Raw genomic sequence first — 16,578 nt, forward strand, 5'->3', positions numbered from 1 at the left:
GTTTCCAGGGAACCTCATGTGTTTATAATTCTTTCTTTGGCCTTATGTGGCTAGACATGAAGGGGAAATTGATCACACATTATTTTAGTTGAGAGTTAAGGCTAGGGATATTACAATTTTGTATTGGCAAAAGGTTGTGAGTTTCGGCCAAACAAAGTTTTTTGAGTTTCTGCAGTATGTTTCATTATGCAGAAACTGTGTATACTTGATCCTTATACAACAATGTATTTTTTTTTTTTTTTGAGGCCCTTTTATATGGTTTAGCACTGAACCTAAGTAGTTGGAGTTAGGGCATTGTTGTGTTAGGCAAACTTTATTTGTTAAGACAAGGTACTGAGATTGTATTTAACTAAATTTAGAGTAATAACTGAGAGAATATTTGTTTTGTTGCACATCAATCCATAGCCCATTTTGACATAATATGATACGATGAATTGAAGGCCTTCTACTCTATGCATGTACAAGCCTGAAATTTTATAAAGCAATTTCTAGCCAGAGTAATTCACAAAGTCCTTTTGGATTTGATCTTATCCTTATTATAAGCATCAATAGTTAAATATAGTGAAGAAAAAAAAGGAGAAAACTTTATACGTTTTTGGTCATGCTTTCTTTAGGTTTGTTTTTGCCGTGATTGTTTAAATTGAGTAAAAAGTAAAAAGCATAGAAGTAATATTGTAAAGTTGTTATTTACAACTATGTATTTTGTTGGCTTTTATTCCGTGCCAAATTTGATTGTAATTATTACCAATCGGTTATACCCTGTATTTGTTGTGGGATTTGTTGTAAGGGCTGTGTGATAGAGAGAGTGTGTGAAGACTCAAGCATTTGGAGGCTGAAGGATTCTCGCGAGTATGTCGCGACCTAACTTCCTGCGAAGTGAAGCATGTGCCCTGCATGTGCTGGAATGTGAAGAGTCAGGCCAGGTGGAGACAGCTGTCTCTCGCGAGTATCTCGCGGGTAAGGCCTTCCCGCGAGACACCCATGAGACAAGCTGTTCTGCCAGCCTATACTGACTGACTCACACTTTTTGTACTTATCCTATATATACCCTCATTACTCACAAATGTTGAGGAATACTTCAGAAAGAAAACCCTAGCCAAACACATTGGGAATTAGAGATTGTCATCCCCACCTTTCTCTATACACTTGCTTGTGGTATTTCCTCAACTCTTCCCTCTCCATTTTCCATACCATTGAGAGGTTAATAGCCCAAACACTTACCTCACCCTTTAAGTGTGTTGAGTGACATTTTGGTGCTGTTGGGAAGTATTGGAAGAAGCCTGGAATGGCAGATGCAACATGGAGCTTGTTGCGGGATCCAGAGAGCTAGACAAGACACGGTTCCGAGAAGCCTTGTTGGAGTAGAAGCTTGGAGGGCTTAGGTGCATCGGGTAGATTAGGCTTGGAGGGTCTCTTGCTAACCCATGTATCCCAACTGATTGTCTAGTGGATCGATTTCCGCTTGGAGGGCGGCGAAGAGGTTTTTCGCCGAGTTCTTCGGTTTCCTCTTCGAAAACACGTCTTGGTGTTTTCTGTGTTTGCATCCTTCTTACCTACTCTTTTATATTCCATTATACTGCTGTGTTGTTTAGTTTATGGATTAGAGTAGCTTATTTGCTTATCCGCTCGCATTTACACTATTCCACACTTTGTATTAAGTTAGTGTAAAAACTATCGAGCCGTAACTTTAAATTGGGGGTCTAAATTGCTCTTGTGTTTTTAACACATTTCCGAGCTTTCAAATACAATGCTTGAGTGGATTATCTAAAAGATCTCAGATTTAGTAGTAAGAAGAAGAGTACTAATTTTGAGAAAATCTTAGTGTAAAAGAGAAAAATGAACTATTAATTTATTCTTACTTTATGCAGAACATGTTGGTTTATCTCTCTCCTATGGATTGTCCTTGAACTCTGTGCTGTTCTAGGCCATATATATGAGCTGCTTTGTGGAAAATCGGATGGTTTCTGTTGAGAGGATAAAACAGTTTACAAATATTACATCAAAAGCAGCTTGGGAATTTAAAGACTGCATTGCTCCTTCAAATTGGCCTGCCCATGGCAATATTGACCTTAGAGACTTACAGGTAACTGGCCCCTAACTAATTTTGTTTAATTTTTCTGAAAAATAAACCAAAGTTAGCCACGAGCTTTATGGCTTGGCAGCACTGTCCTGTCTCCCCATTGGGTGAACCTGAGCTCATATCTCTCCCCTCCCTCACTTGAAAAAAAAAAAAAAAAATTCATGTCTTCAACTTCCTAAACTAATAAACCATGGCTAGAGTTTGGGCTGTGATTTACTTCTTATCAATTATTATATTAATGTTTTAACCTAACAGAATTTGTATTGCTTTTTATATTTCTTTGGATTGGTTTGTCAAAATATTTTGGTACCGTTTGATTTTGTAATTATGATATTTGTTAGAAATACTGAATTGAAGTATTGTATTTCATCATGAAGGAATATACATGTGATGCCTTTATATAGGAGGCATAAGTGTACAAGTAAGCATATGTGTGTGGTACAAGTAAAGTATAGTACAAGTGTGCTATACAAGTAAACCAGCTGGGCCTAAAGCCCATAATATACATTAACAGCCCCCCTCAAGCTCAAGGTGGATGTGAGACCAGCTTGAGGTTGTCAACCAAATCACGAGTGCGTCCCTTAGGAAGTGCCTTGGTGAAGATATTTGCAAGTTGATCTTTGGAGGAGACGGAGAAAAGCTTAAGAGCACCATGGACAAGATGAGAACAGATAAAATGACAATCAATCTCGATGTGTTTAGTCCGTTCATGGAAGATGTCATTGTGAGCAATATGAATGGCACTCTGGTTGTCACAATAAAGGGGAGTAGCAGAGGATGTGGACACACCCAAATCTTTAAGAAGCCATTGTAACCAAAGGAGCTCAGATGTGGTGTCAGCAAGAGCACGACGTTCTGCTTCAGTACTGGAGCGGGCCACGAAAGTTTGTTTCTTACTTCGCCAAGAAATCAAAGAAGAACCAAGGAGAAAGCAATAACCTGTAGTGGACCTACGATCAGTGGGATCTCCTGCCCAATCAGCATCAGAGAATGCACGGAGTACAAAAGGAGACTGAGCTGAGTAGAAAAGGCCATGGAAGAGAGTGCCCTTCAAGTATCGTAGAATGCGCAGAACAGCAGCATAGTGAGTCGATCGTGGAGCAGACAGGTACTGGCTCACCTGATGAACAACATAAGAAATGTCTGGACGAGTAACTGTGAGATAAACTAGGCTGCCAACCAATCGTCTGTAAAAAGAGGGATTAGACAATGGTTTTTCCCCCGAGGGTGTCAGATGCGCATTAAGTTCAACTGGAGTGTCAACAGTCTTGCTGTCAGTGAGTCCAGCTCGAGATAAAAGGTCAGATGCATACTTGGCTTGAGTAATATAAAGACCATCTGTGGAACGAGTGATCTCAAGACCCAAGAAATAGCTGAGATGTCCAAGGTCTTTCATCTCAAACTGCTGACTAAGAAAATCCTTGAGTTCTTGAATGCCACTGAGGTCATCACCAGTTATGATCATATCATCCACATATAGGAGAAGCAAAATGGTGCCTTTATCATTGCGAACTGGAGTGTCAACAGTCTTGCTGTCAGTGAGTCCAGCTCGAGATAAAAGGTCAGATGCATACTTGGCTTGAGTAATATAAAGACCATCTGTGGAACGAGTGATCTCAAGACCCAAGAAATAGCTGAGATGTCCAAGGTCTTTCATCTCAAACTGCTGACTAAGAAAATCCTTGAGTTCTTGAATGCCACTGAGGTCATCACCAGTTATGATCATATCATCCACATATAGGAGAAGCAAAATGGTGCCTTTATCATTGCGATGAAGAAATAAGGCAGAATCATAAGGACTGGCAGTGTAACCCAAGCGAAAAATGGTGGAGCTGAACTTGGCAAACCAAGCTCGTGGAGCTTGTTTAAGGCCATAAAATGCACGTCGAAGGCGACAAACCTTGTTTGTTTCAACGGAAAGACCAGGAGGTGGTTGCATATAGACTTCTTCATGCAGATCCCCATTAAGGAAGGCATTTTTAACATCCATCTGAAAAAGATCCCATTTACTAGTAGCAGCAACAGCTAAAAGGGCACGAACAGAGGAGATCCGGGCAACTGGAGCAAAAGTCTCTTCATAATCAATCCCATACTCCTGTGTAAAACATTTTGCAACAAGAAGAGCCTTGTAGCGCTCGATGGACCCATCGGAGCGAGTCTTGATCTTATAGATCCACTTACAACTAACCACAGACTGACTAGGAAGGAGAGTAACCAGATCCCAAGTATGGTTTTTGGTTAATGCATCAATTTTCTCTTTCATTGCAATCTGCCATAAAGGGTCAGTAGAGGCCTCACGATAGGTTTGAGGCTCATGGAGTGTAGCAAGGGCAGTGTAACAATGATAGTCAAGTAAATGTGCAGGAATGGATTTTACCCGGGTTAAGTGGCGAGGTGGAATGTCTTGTGGAGGATCTTCAGGCGGAGCAGGAGCAGGGGACCTAGGCTCAAGGTGGGGTAGCTCGTCATCAACCTGTTCATCTACAACCTGTCTAGGAGAATCATCAAAAATATCTAGAGATGGAATAGAGAAGTCCAAAGGAGGATCAAGAGTATCTGTGGAAGGAACAGGAGACTCGTCTGGAAAGATTTTTAAAACAGAAGAGTTAGTTAGGGAAGAACGAAAATGAGAGAGTTCAACAAACAAGCGGTGTTCCCAAAAGACAACATTATAGGAAACACGAAGACGATGAGAGACAGGATCATAGCACCGATACCCTTTTTGAGTTTCACCATAACCAAGGAAACAACAAAGTCTAGATCGAGGCTCGAGTTTGTTGTGCTCATGAGGCTGAAGAAGAACGAAACAAGCAGATCCAAAAGAGCGAAAGTAATGATAGTTAAGGGGTGACCCAAAAAGGCACTCATACGGAGTCTGATTATGGATGACAGTGCTTGAAATGCGATTAATGGCATGAACAGCATGAAGAGCGGCTTCACCCCAAAATGGGGCAGGAACTTTGGCAGAAAGAAGAAGAGCACGGACACTATCAAGAATATGACGAAGTTTTCTTTCTGCTCGACCATTTTGTTGAGAGGTGCCTGGACAGGTTAGATGATGTACAGTGCCATAGGAATGTAACAGAGCTTGAAAAGCATATTGAGTATATTCAAGAGCATTATCAGAACGAAAAGTTTTGATATGTTTGGAGAATTGTGTTTCAACCATTTTTGCAAAGTTACTATATATTGGTAAGATTTCAGAACGAGCTTTCATAGGAAAGATCCAACTATAACGAGAATAATCATCAATAAAAACAACAAAATAACGAGATCCACCAATACTAGTAACAGGAGAAGGTCCCCAAACATCAGAATGAATTAACTCAAAAGTACTATTAGAGATAGATTCACTATTATTGAAAGGTAAAGTTGGCTGTTTTCCTAACTGGTATGAAGTACAATCAAAATTGTCTTTGGACACAGAACCCAACAGACCTTTAGAAGCTAACTGTTGTACCCGAGTAGATGAGGCATGACCAAGACGAGAATGCCAAAGTGCGAGAGAAGGTAAGGAAGAAACTGCAACAGCAACAGAAACAGGAGCAACAGGTGGAAGATGAAGATTGTCCACGGGAAACATACGCCCAACCCTAGGACCGGTCCCAAGCTCTTGCCCCATCCTCGGATCCTGCACAATACACCCAGAATAGTAAAAAATAAAGCGATATCCTAGTTCAGCTAATTGTCCCACAGAGCACAAATTATAGGATAGGTCAAGTACATGGAAGACCCCAGGAGCAGAGAGGTTAGAGGTTGAAACAAAACCTAGACTATTCCCATGCATGGTGGAACCATCAGCTATATGAATATTAAGAGGATGTGGTGCAGGGTCAAGTTTGGAGAATAAGGATGAGTGAGGTGTCATGTGATTGCAGCAGGTAGAATCAAAAAGCCAAGTTTGAGACTTACCGGGCAGAACTGAAAGAGCAGTGGAAAGAGATGCATTACCAGCCATACGAACAGCTTGAGCTATGATCTCCTGTAGTTCAGTGGGGGAGAGGTTGATAGTAGATCTAGAAGACTGGGACTCAGCTGAAATGGAAGGCATCGGCGGAGTAGGCTCAGTATTAGCAACAACAGCAGTAGATTTGTTGCGATGATAACAAGTCTCAATGGTGTGGCCAGGACGCTTGCAATAATTGCAGAACTTCTTGTTGGTCTGCTTACAACGATTGCTAGAGCCAGAGGAATCACCTGATTGCTGAGGTTGCTCAATGGAAGGAGCAGAAGGAGTAATAGCCAAAACATTGAACTTATTCTGGGCTTGAAGGGTTGCAAGCCGAGCTTCTTCTCTAACCAACTCGTTTACAGCAGTATCAAGAGAGGGAGGAGGACTGTGATTAAGAAGCTGACCTCGGATGGGCTCAAAGTCCTTGTGAAGTGACATCAGGAACTCATAGAGACGAAATTCATCTCTAACTATAGCATATTGCTGAGCATCTTTTGAGCATGCCCAAATTGGATCAGAAAGGTCAATTTGGTCCCAAATGAAGCGAAGCTGATCATAGTAGTCATTGATGGATTGACCTGGTTCTTGTCGAAGTTGATGCAATTCAACTACCAACTGATATTTCATAGATCCGTGAGTAGTGGAGTACCTTTTGGCCAACATATACCATGCAGATTTTGCATCATCAAAGCTGCCCAACAGATTGGAGATGGAGGGGATGGAAGTGTTCCGAATCCATGTGAGGATCATGTGGTTGTGACTATCCCATTCAATCATGCGACCAAGGAAGGCAGCATCTTCTTCACTTGCTCCCTTGACAGGAATGGTAATTGCACCAGTACAGTAATGCCAGAGCATGCGACCCTTAAGAAAACTGCGCATAGCTTGAGACCAAGATAAGTAATTTTTGTTCCCCTCCAATACAGTATTGATGGGGCGAGGAAGAAAAACATCCTTTTTATCCATTTAGAAACACAATATGCAAAAACAGACTGCAAAAATGAAATCTACACGAAAAACTGGGTAAGGAGAACCTGGACTGTAAAAAGTCAACCGTAGAAAAGTCAACTGTCAAAGTCAAACCTTGGTCAAAGTCAACGCTGGTCAACGGTCAAAGTCAACGGCCCGATCAACGGTCAGTCAATGATGACGTCAGCTGTGGTGGATGACGTCAGCAACTGAGTGGATGATGACGTCAGCCCTAGGTGACGTGGCAAGATGACGTCACGGATGACGTCAGCAGAACTGAGTGGGGGCGCGTGACGGCGCGTGGGGGCGTGTGAGGCACGTGACAGAGGCTGTGATGGCGCGTGACTGAGGCGCGGCTTCTTCAGGCGGCACGTGAGAGCGCGTGCAGGCTTCGATGCTTGCGAGACTTCCACGAATGCGTAGATTGAGGCAAGACGATCACGATGGTAAGTGCAAAAACTTTATCGGAGGAAGATACACGGCGGAGACGGTGGTTGCAGTGGTTTGTGTGGTGTGAGACTCCTCAATGACGGCGGCTGCAGTTCCGGAACCTGAGGACAACGGCTGAGAGACGTCATAGGTTCAACGGTGAGTGGCTGCAGTGGCTGTTGTGACGGCGGAAGCGATAAGGGTGGAGTAACACCAAGAGAGACAAGACTGCTAAAAGAAAGGTCAGAGCAGTGGCTCTGATACCATGTTAGAAATACTGAATTGAAGTATTGTATTTCATCATGAAGGAATATACATGTGATGCCTTTATATAGGAGGCATAAGGGTGCGGTACAAGTAAGCATATGTGTGTGGTACAAGTAAAGTGTAGTACAAGTGTGCTATACAAGTAAACCAGCTGGGCCTAAAGCCCATAATATACATTAACAGCCCATAATATACATTAACAATATTGAAATATGCTATCATGATCTATATGTCTGATTGATTTCCTACTTAAAAAGTATCTACTAGTGGGTTATAGAATGAGTTAATGGAGTTTTATGATTTCATCCATTAGTATTTTAAGGAAGTATATTGATGCATCTATGTCAAGATTGAGATTTCCTTGAACTATCCGTACATGGGTGAAGAGGGATGTTTCATTGTAAAAGGGGAGAGCTTCTGTTTTGATTTTGATATAATTTGTAGTGTAGTTTTTTGGCCTTTTAGAATCTGAAAGTTACTGAATACTTAAAATGAGGGGTTCGTTTTTGTGATCACATGATTATTACACTTCCTATTTTTTCTTTTGCATTCTATTGATCTTATGGTTCATTTTCTTTAATACAGGACTCTGTTTTTATTGCTTTTCAGAACTACACTATAATTTCTGACATGTAACTTTCTGAATTCTGAACTAAATTTTGTGGGATGTGTATGGTTGTGGTGTAGTGGGTATTCTTTGCTTAGTGATCCCCAGTACAACAAAGTACTTACCAATGCTTTGATCATTCAGTTGACTCCTACTGCCAATCTGTACTTGCTGTCATGCTAAACCCGTTTTACTTATTATTGGATTTGAACCAATGACTTATCATTTACTATTCAAGGAGAGGCGGAGCGCTAAAAAAGAGAAAGTATTATCACTATTCGAAACTGTTTTCCGTTCTACCTGATCTACTATTTTTGAAGAGTGATTGAAATTGTAAAACTTTGAAATTTGAAGGTGTAATGTATTTTTGTTATTGTAACTTTATGGTTGTTGGTAGTTGAATTTTCATTTATAAAACAATGAATGTGATTGCTATTAAATTTACAGAAATTGCATGTAATTCATTTAGTAGATCATGTTTGGTTGGAGGACACCTCTTTTTCTTTGAGTTTCACACTACAAAATACATTCAAAGATTGTGTGTGCAGCAGCCAATGTGGCATGACCACAAAGCTGAAGCTGCAAAGGGGTATCAAACATTTAATTGATTTACAGATACTTCTTCTAATTTGCTAAAATTTCTTCTGCACCAATAAAATATATGCAACTGTAGGCCACGAGCATGTGCTTTGGCAACAAGATCTGTAACTTCATTCAAATAATTGTTTTTGCAGTAACAATTGTATCCTTCCAAGGTCCAATCCCAACCAGATAGTTCTTTATGAAATCAAGATAACCATTTGAAGTAATATCATAGTATGTCTGCACAAAACACTTATTCAATCAAGAACACAACTAGAAAAGTCACTGTATGGAACAGGTAATTTAAAAAAAGTGGCTGCATCAGAAGTACAGTTTTGGAGCTAATAGAAGATATGGAACAAAATTCACCTAAAATATGATTTAACAAAATTCACCTGAAACTATATTGGAAAATACAACACTGCCTCTCATAGATATTGAATAATAGTTATGCCACCTAATTTAAAAAAAAAAAAAAAATGCCTAACATCCCTACTATAATGCCAGCCATGCACATATGGCTAGCAACATGATTCATGCTTAGAAGTTAAATATTTTCCAGGTTATTTGTCATGTTAATCAACAAATTATTGAAGTTGATCTGCTTGCCAACAACAAAGTCAATTGGATTTTCAAAATGAGAACAAAAAACAAACCTGATTGGTATCTTCTGTTAGTACCGTCACATCATCAATTAAGAAAATTTCGGGGAAGTCAGTGAGGTTTGCAATATATGTGCGTGAAGTTGGAGCAAAGGACCAAACAAAGGCAGGTTGCTTTAGCCATTCTTTTGACATATATGAACCTTTGTATCCATATTGCAACCAAATATTGCAACCTTTTCCTTTTTAAATATTTATATTTTTAAATTATTGAAGAAATATTTTTTACTGTAATCAGCTGGATGCAGATTCAAAAGATTAAAATAATAGTGTGTTGAATGGATGGTCCAAACTCTATATTTTGGGCAAAAATTCAAGTTAAAGAAGGGGCATAAACATGGTATTAATTAGAAGAGCTTCATAAATAGTAATAAATTTAGTGTAAAAGAAAAAAAAATGAGCTATTTAACCGTAGTTTAATTTATGATTAATTCTCTTAGCAACCAAATATTGTAACCTTTTTCTTTTTTACTAATTATATTTTTAAATTATTGAAGAAATATCTTTTACAGTTTTTCTAACTCCTACAATATGTCAAACGGGAAAATAATGCTGTCAAAATATTAAAAAACAAAATTCAAGTTTTTAATAAGAATTATATTACTTGACAAGCAAAATTTTTTTATACCATGATAACCATTTGGATTAGCTTTTAACTTTCAACTTTAAACTTTTTAACTTATTTGCTTACTGATAAAATCCCAAGATTTTTTAGATACAAAAATATTACTGCCCCTTTCCCCAAAAAAAAAAAAAAAAAAAACACAATGAAAATCTTTTGAGTGCTATTTTAAAATCTTTAATTTGAAAATTTATAATTTCTCAATACATTAGTTACATAATTATTTAATTAAATTTATTTAACTAATACTTTTAATATAAAATATTCACTTCAAATATTTACCCTAAATTATTTGAATATATTTACTTTCTCAGATACCAATTTTTTTTAATATGTAGCAATTTATCTGTGAATTCTTACAAAATGATCATTATTATGATGTTTTATTTTCTTTAAAATAGATGTTTTTTTTTCTTCTTGGAAAACCAAAAAAATATACTTCAAAACTTGGATCCCACAACAACCAGTACACTTTATATAAAATACGATTGGGTATAAAATAAGTCCATGATATTTAGAAGACAATGAAGCGATTGGGTATAAAATAAGCCCATGATATTTAGAAGACAATGAAGAAATTGGGCTTATTCTTCGAGACAATACCCAAGCCCACCATTTCTTTTATCAATCGGGCCATTGAACCATAAAGCACTCAATGACCACATCCTTAATAAAGCAAATGGGCTCTTAAATCTTCAAGCGCTGCCCTTATTCGGCCACACAAACACAAATAGAGAATCCCTCCCTCAATTGTTTCAACCGCCATTCCGTCACTGCAACAGAAAATTATTCAGAAGCCTTCTCTGCAACAATAGACTATTTAGAAGGTGAGCATTTTTTCTTTCTATTCAATTACTATTCCCAATTGTCTATAACTGCCCACAGAATATTTTCCCTCTATTGAATTTAAATTTCTAGGGTTCTTCTTTTATCTCTATAGAAAAACATATAAGTTCTAATTTTTTTTTTCTGGCATTTTTTTTTAAGTTTATTAAGTTCTGTTGTCTTCGATTGTTGTATAAGTTAGATTTGTTTTTTGTTTGACAGATTTTTGTTAGATTTGCACTTTTTTTTTCCCCGATTGTCTTTATGTTTTACCGAATGCTGAAGAGTGTAAATTTGTTGATGGTTTTCCATGAACTAAAATTATGGTTTCCCTAGAATTATTTACTGTATATTAAATATTGTTTCGCTGCATTACTCAATAAGGTTTAAGGCTTAGCAATCTTTTTCTCTAATTTTCTTTCTTTTTTTTTTTCCTCAATTTCTTGAGTTCTTTTTGTTCGATTGTTATATTGATTAAATATTGTTTTCGCTTTACAGATTTTTATTACGTAAATCAAACTGAAACGTAGGAATAGCCTCATTTTTTTCATGTTTATGTCATCTTTACTTTGATTCAATTAAAACTTTATTTTGAATTAAATTGACATGTATAATTATTATGTCTCAATTAATTTATTCCCCTTTCATTGAATGTTTTACGCAGACATAATACATACTGTTAATTAATTTAAAACTGTCAATAATATAAGTTAGATTGTCACTAATGTTGCAAATGATAGATTTTACTTTGTAATGATATATAAATTTTACTGATGTTTAAATTATGCAGATAATACAAAGTCATACAAATATGGAGTACACAACTTTGAAGCAGATATCGAGAGACAAAGATAACTCAAAAGTGAAAGTTAGAGTTTTACGAATGTGGGATGCAATTAATATAGCAAACAACCATGATCTGATCAGCCTCGATTTCTTTTTAGAATAAATTTTACAAATATTATTTTATTAAAATTTGCAGTCAGTTAATGTAAATTGAATGTTATGTACTGCTATTATTGATTAAGGGATAATTCATTTAAAATGTTCGGAGGGAACATTGATACATGCAAGCATCAGAAAGAATCTTGCTCAAAGTTATCGTCCACAACTAAATGAAGGGAGCATATATACAATTACAAATTTCTTGGGTGAAGAAAACAAAGGGAACTATTGTCCAGTACATAACAAACTCAAAATACTTTTCAATTCAACAACTTCAGTCTCAAATTTCAGCGGATTTGATCATTCAATACCTCAATCCCAATTTGAATTTGCTGATTATGGAACAATAGCTTCCCGTTGCTATGGCATTACTTACTTGACTAGTAATTTTAATTGTTTTACAAGCCAAGCATCTACTTTTATAGAGCTAAAAAACAATGCAATTCATAACTTAATACTGACTCTTATTTAAAAAAAAAAAAAAAAAAAAAATTGTGTTCTTACCAAATGTGATTGGCATATTGGACTACATTGGAGCCATTGAGGAGATCAAAATAAGAGGGCCCAACAAAGATGAGAAACATTCAACTGTTGTTAGAAGAGTAAGATATATATATATATATATACATTTTTTAAAACTCGTATGTTATAATTTTTAAATAACTCAAACTTACATATAAACAACTTCAAGAATAAATCAATTCAAACAACTTTGTGGGGAAATACTGCACAACAAATAGATGATAATTTTTACAAAACAAATAAAGGGTCATTCATTGTAATAGTCACTTCAACTATTGTGAAAACTTTCAGAGGTAACAATTGATTAACTCATTTATTTAATACATAATATTTATGCATCTATAATGCTTAGAAATTTTACAACTTTTTTGTAGGTGATTATCAATTGTCATCCACTTTTGCAACAAAGCTGTATGTCAATTTAGACATTCCAGAAGTTGCTGAAATTAGAAACAAGTAACTACTATTACACTTCCTCTTTTTAAGGGTGTACCTATTTAGCGATATTCTTTAAATGATAGATAGCATAAAAACTGTTTGTTTAGATGTATATACATATAGAAACTGTTCTCTTATTGTTTTAATGAGTTATACCTAATTTTTGGTTAGATACACCACAATGGACATAAACGTAAAAGAAATACTGCCAAAGGGACTACCTAAAATACAAGATGGTGTACTTGCCTTAAATAATATAAAAACAGTTGTTGAAATAAAGGGCTTGGAATGGAACTCAGAGACAAAGGTATCAACTATATTCTGACATTGTGAATTTATCATAATTAGTAACTGTTTATGTGTTTTATAATAAGATATAATTTTATAAATTGACTAAACTNAGATCACTTTTTCCCTTTTTTTTCATGCATTTCATGTTTGAAAACCTAATTTTTGGGATTTTCATAAAAATTTGGGGTTTTTCAAAATTGTTGAGTTTTTCTTCAAATTTTGGTTGTGGTTTGCACTTAGATGATTTCAAAATGTCATACATTGCATTTCATTTGCATTATAATGATATTTACATGCATTTAGATGTGTGCTTTATGATTGTGTGCTGCTAGGATTGGATTGGGCTGAGCCCATGATTTTTTTCTTTTGCATGTCACATGCTCATGCATTCCCATGCATACGTACTTGTTGTTCAACATATTTGATATATTTGAACTGTGTTGGGACTTTTCTGATTGTCTCCTCTCTATCTTCTTCTCATTCTTTTACGTTAGTCGTGTCTATGGCACCCAACGTAAATCTACTCCTGCTCGGAACCCTCTGCGTTCTGGAGCTTCTACTTCTTCAGATACTACTCCTTTAACATTCGGTTCCGTGATGGAGATGCTCATAAGCATTTTCGGAGAACTTTTCTAAACGAGGTGTTCATTCGGAACGCCAACGTTATTCTGGCGGACTTCGCCGATACTGACCTTCCCTCTGTCATTAACAGTAGGGGATGGGGGTCACTGTGTGACATCCCGGTCACTTGCCCTCTCGTGCTGATACAGGAGTTCTACTCCAACATGCACGGGATTGATCTTTCAGTACCTCATTTTGTTACTCGCGTTCGAGTATGCGCATTCCTGTCACACCGCAACTTGTTGCGGATGTGCTTAGAGTACCTAGGATAGAGTTTCCAGATTACCCCTTGTGAGCGTCTGAGGACTGTGTCCAAAGATGAGCTCATATCTGCTTTGTGAGCGCCCTGCTGATTGGGGTGAGCATCAGTTCACATCATGTAGGCCTTTTGCTAAAGGTCCTAGATTCATTAACATGGTGATGACTTTTGTTCTCCATCCTCTTTCTCACTATAACTCTATCACAGAGCCTCGTGCTCGATTTTTGCTTTCTTTGCTTGAGCATCTTACATAGACTTCCCTTCTCACTTCATCCGATCTATCATAGAGGTCTATCTTGATTCGGCGTCCCGTGATAAGCTCATCTTTCCTTCTGCTATCACGCGGATTCTACGCCATTTTCTGTTCCCTTTCCTGTGTCCGACCACTTCACACACATATCTGCCATAGACGCCGCTACCGTAAAACGTAGTGAGGCGCAGTTCAGGTCGAGACAGCCAGGTGCCACTCCTCCTCCCGTTCGGCGCCTCCAGATCCACTCCTTCTACATCTGCTCCTTCTTCCTCTTCGAGCGATGTCTCCCTTGGTGATATTATGGCGCAGCTGCAGCGCATGGACACTCGTCTTGATACACTCTCTGCTGAGTTGTATAGGTGAATGTTCGTGTGGGTCGTATTGCACGACGGCAGCGATCATGGGTAGATTTGCTCCAGAGGCTACTCCTTCACCATCTACTCCAGCAGCGTCAGAGTCTGAGGATGATGAGGATGATGAGGATGATGATGATGATGATGATGGGATGCTAGCTCTGCGATGAGATGTCTACATGACACTCTACCCTTTGTCACTCGTGACAAAAAGGGGAGTAGTTTTGGGCTATGAGAGTAGTCATCTTAGGGGAGAGTTAGTATAGGGACATTTTGATAGGGGGAGTGTTATCATATTTTGAGGGATGTAGTGAGGCTATATGTATTTTTTCTTATCTCTTAGATACATTGGTCTTGTATATGAGGTCTTTTGACCATTTTTACATACATTGTACTTATCTTATCTCTTATATATGTTGATGTATGTTTCTTTCACCTCTCTCTTCATGTGTTGTTTCTTTTCTATCTTTATACACATGTTCTTTATACTTGTATGCAATCTATTTATTTCTGTTTCACACAAGATGCCTTGATGAGTTTTGTTTAAAGTGTTTCAGAAATACAGGTTGTCAAAGTCTACTTATCATAAGCTCTCTTCTTGCAAAGTTTTTCAAGAGTTTGTGTTAGGATAGATTTTATTGTATTCAACAAGTGAATATGAGTTGAGTGATTTATGACTTCTCTCATATGCTCATTTGTTTGTTGTGGTTTTGTCACGGATTGCCAAAGGGGGAGATTGTTAGGACATATATGTTTTAACTTGTTTAAGAACATATGTCACTTAGTTATGTAAATTGGCTAATCCTTTGACAAAACGCACTTTTGCTTGTAATTGGGTAGTTCTAGGTGTTTTCAAGGTCAAGTGTTGAAGTCATCAAGTCTGTCCAAGAGAAAGCAAGTTGAAGTGCAAATTTTTAAAGCTCGACACCTCTCGACAGCTACCTCGACACCTGCTATCTGTCGAGATTTAAAAAGTCAGATTTCCAATCTGATTTTCTTGGGATCCGTGAATATGTTTTTGGGCCTTCTTTTCTTCTAACCCTAAACATATAAAAGGATTATTTTAAGAGCCGTTTTGGGTGACACAAGTTGCATTATCATTGAGCAATCTCTGTTTAAGCAAATTGTGATCAACAGACGAAGTTCTTGACCTAGTTCATCTTCCATCAAGAAGTTGCTGTGTATTTGCACCATAGGGTTTTGTAACCAAGCATCTTCCTGCTATTCATCAGAAAGGATGATCTGAAGAACTTTGCAGCCAACCATTCTTCATCAGTTGGTGTTCTGAAGTCGCGTACTTGGATCCGCGCATTGGTTAGTCACGTACTTGGGAGCCGTACATCAAAGGTGGAGACTGTCACTACAGATCAAGTCCAATTGGGTATTGGGGTAAGGGTTCAACTGTAGGTTGGTAAGGTACTTGGGATTCCTTTACTTGTAACCGCTTGATTTGATAATAGTGGAGTTTCGAGAGTGGTGACCTGAAAATCACCCGGTAGGGTTTTTGCCATTAGAGTTTTCCCCATTCGTAAACAAATCACCGTGTTATTTATTTTCCGCTGCATACTTAGTTGATTGGTGATTTGTTTGTGCTTCCATAAAATTACATGATTAATTGATTAATTAATTGCTTGGCTAAATTAATTAATTAGGGTTAATCACAAGGGGTCATTCATATTGTGACCTATTATTGTGATTTATATCTTCTGTGACTCTTCACATAAATCACATACTATGCATCTCATGGACTATGTGATAATGTCCGAATATTCATGTTACCATTATTTCAGATAATAATAAAACAAATTTATTAAACATAATATTAAGTCATACATAATGTCATACGCAATGTCAAACTTAATATCATACATAGCATCATACAATAGGATTTAAAGGCACTA

At 37.5% G+C, this 16,578-nt stretch overlaps 2 long non-coding RNA genes across 2 annotated transcripts; both read left to right on the plus strand.

The window, feature by feature from the left end:
- Nucleotides 1–10,849: 10,849 nt before the first annotated feature.
- Nucleotides 10,850–12,230, plus strand: LOC136067639 (uncharacterized). The gene is made up of 2 exons (XR_010629072.1): nucleotides 10,850–10,997; nucleotides 11,786–12,230. It is a non-coding gene; the product is annotated as an uncharacterized LOC136067639 (long non-coding RNA).
- A 200-nt stretch (nucleotides 12,231–12,430) lies between these two features.
- Nucleotides 12,431–13,285, plus strand: LOC112027667 (uncharacterized). The gene is made up of 3 exons (XR_010629073.1): nucleotides 12,431–12,542; nucleotides 12,837–12,918; nucleotides 13,072–13,285. It is a non-coding gene; the product is annotated as an uncharacterized LOC112027667 (long non-coding RNA).
- Nucleotides 13,286–16,578: the final 3,293 nt, after the last annotated feature.

The sequence above is a fragment of the Quercus suber genome, unplaced genomic scaffold, assembly GCF_002906115.3.
Source record: "Quercus suber isolate HL8 unplaced genomic scaffold, Cork oak 2.0 scaffold_80, whole genome shotgun sequence".
In the NCBI taxonomy this organism is placed as follows: domain Eukaryota; kingdom Viridiplantae; phylum Streptophyta; class Magnoliopsida; order Fagales; family Fagaceae; genus Quercus; species Quercus suber.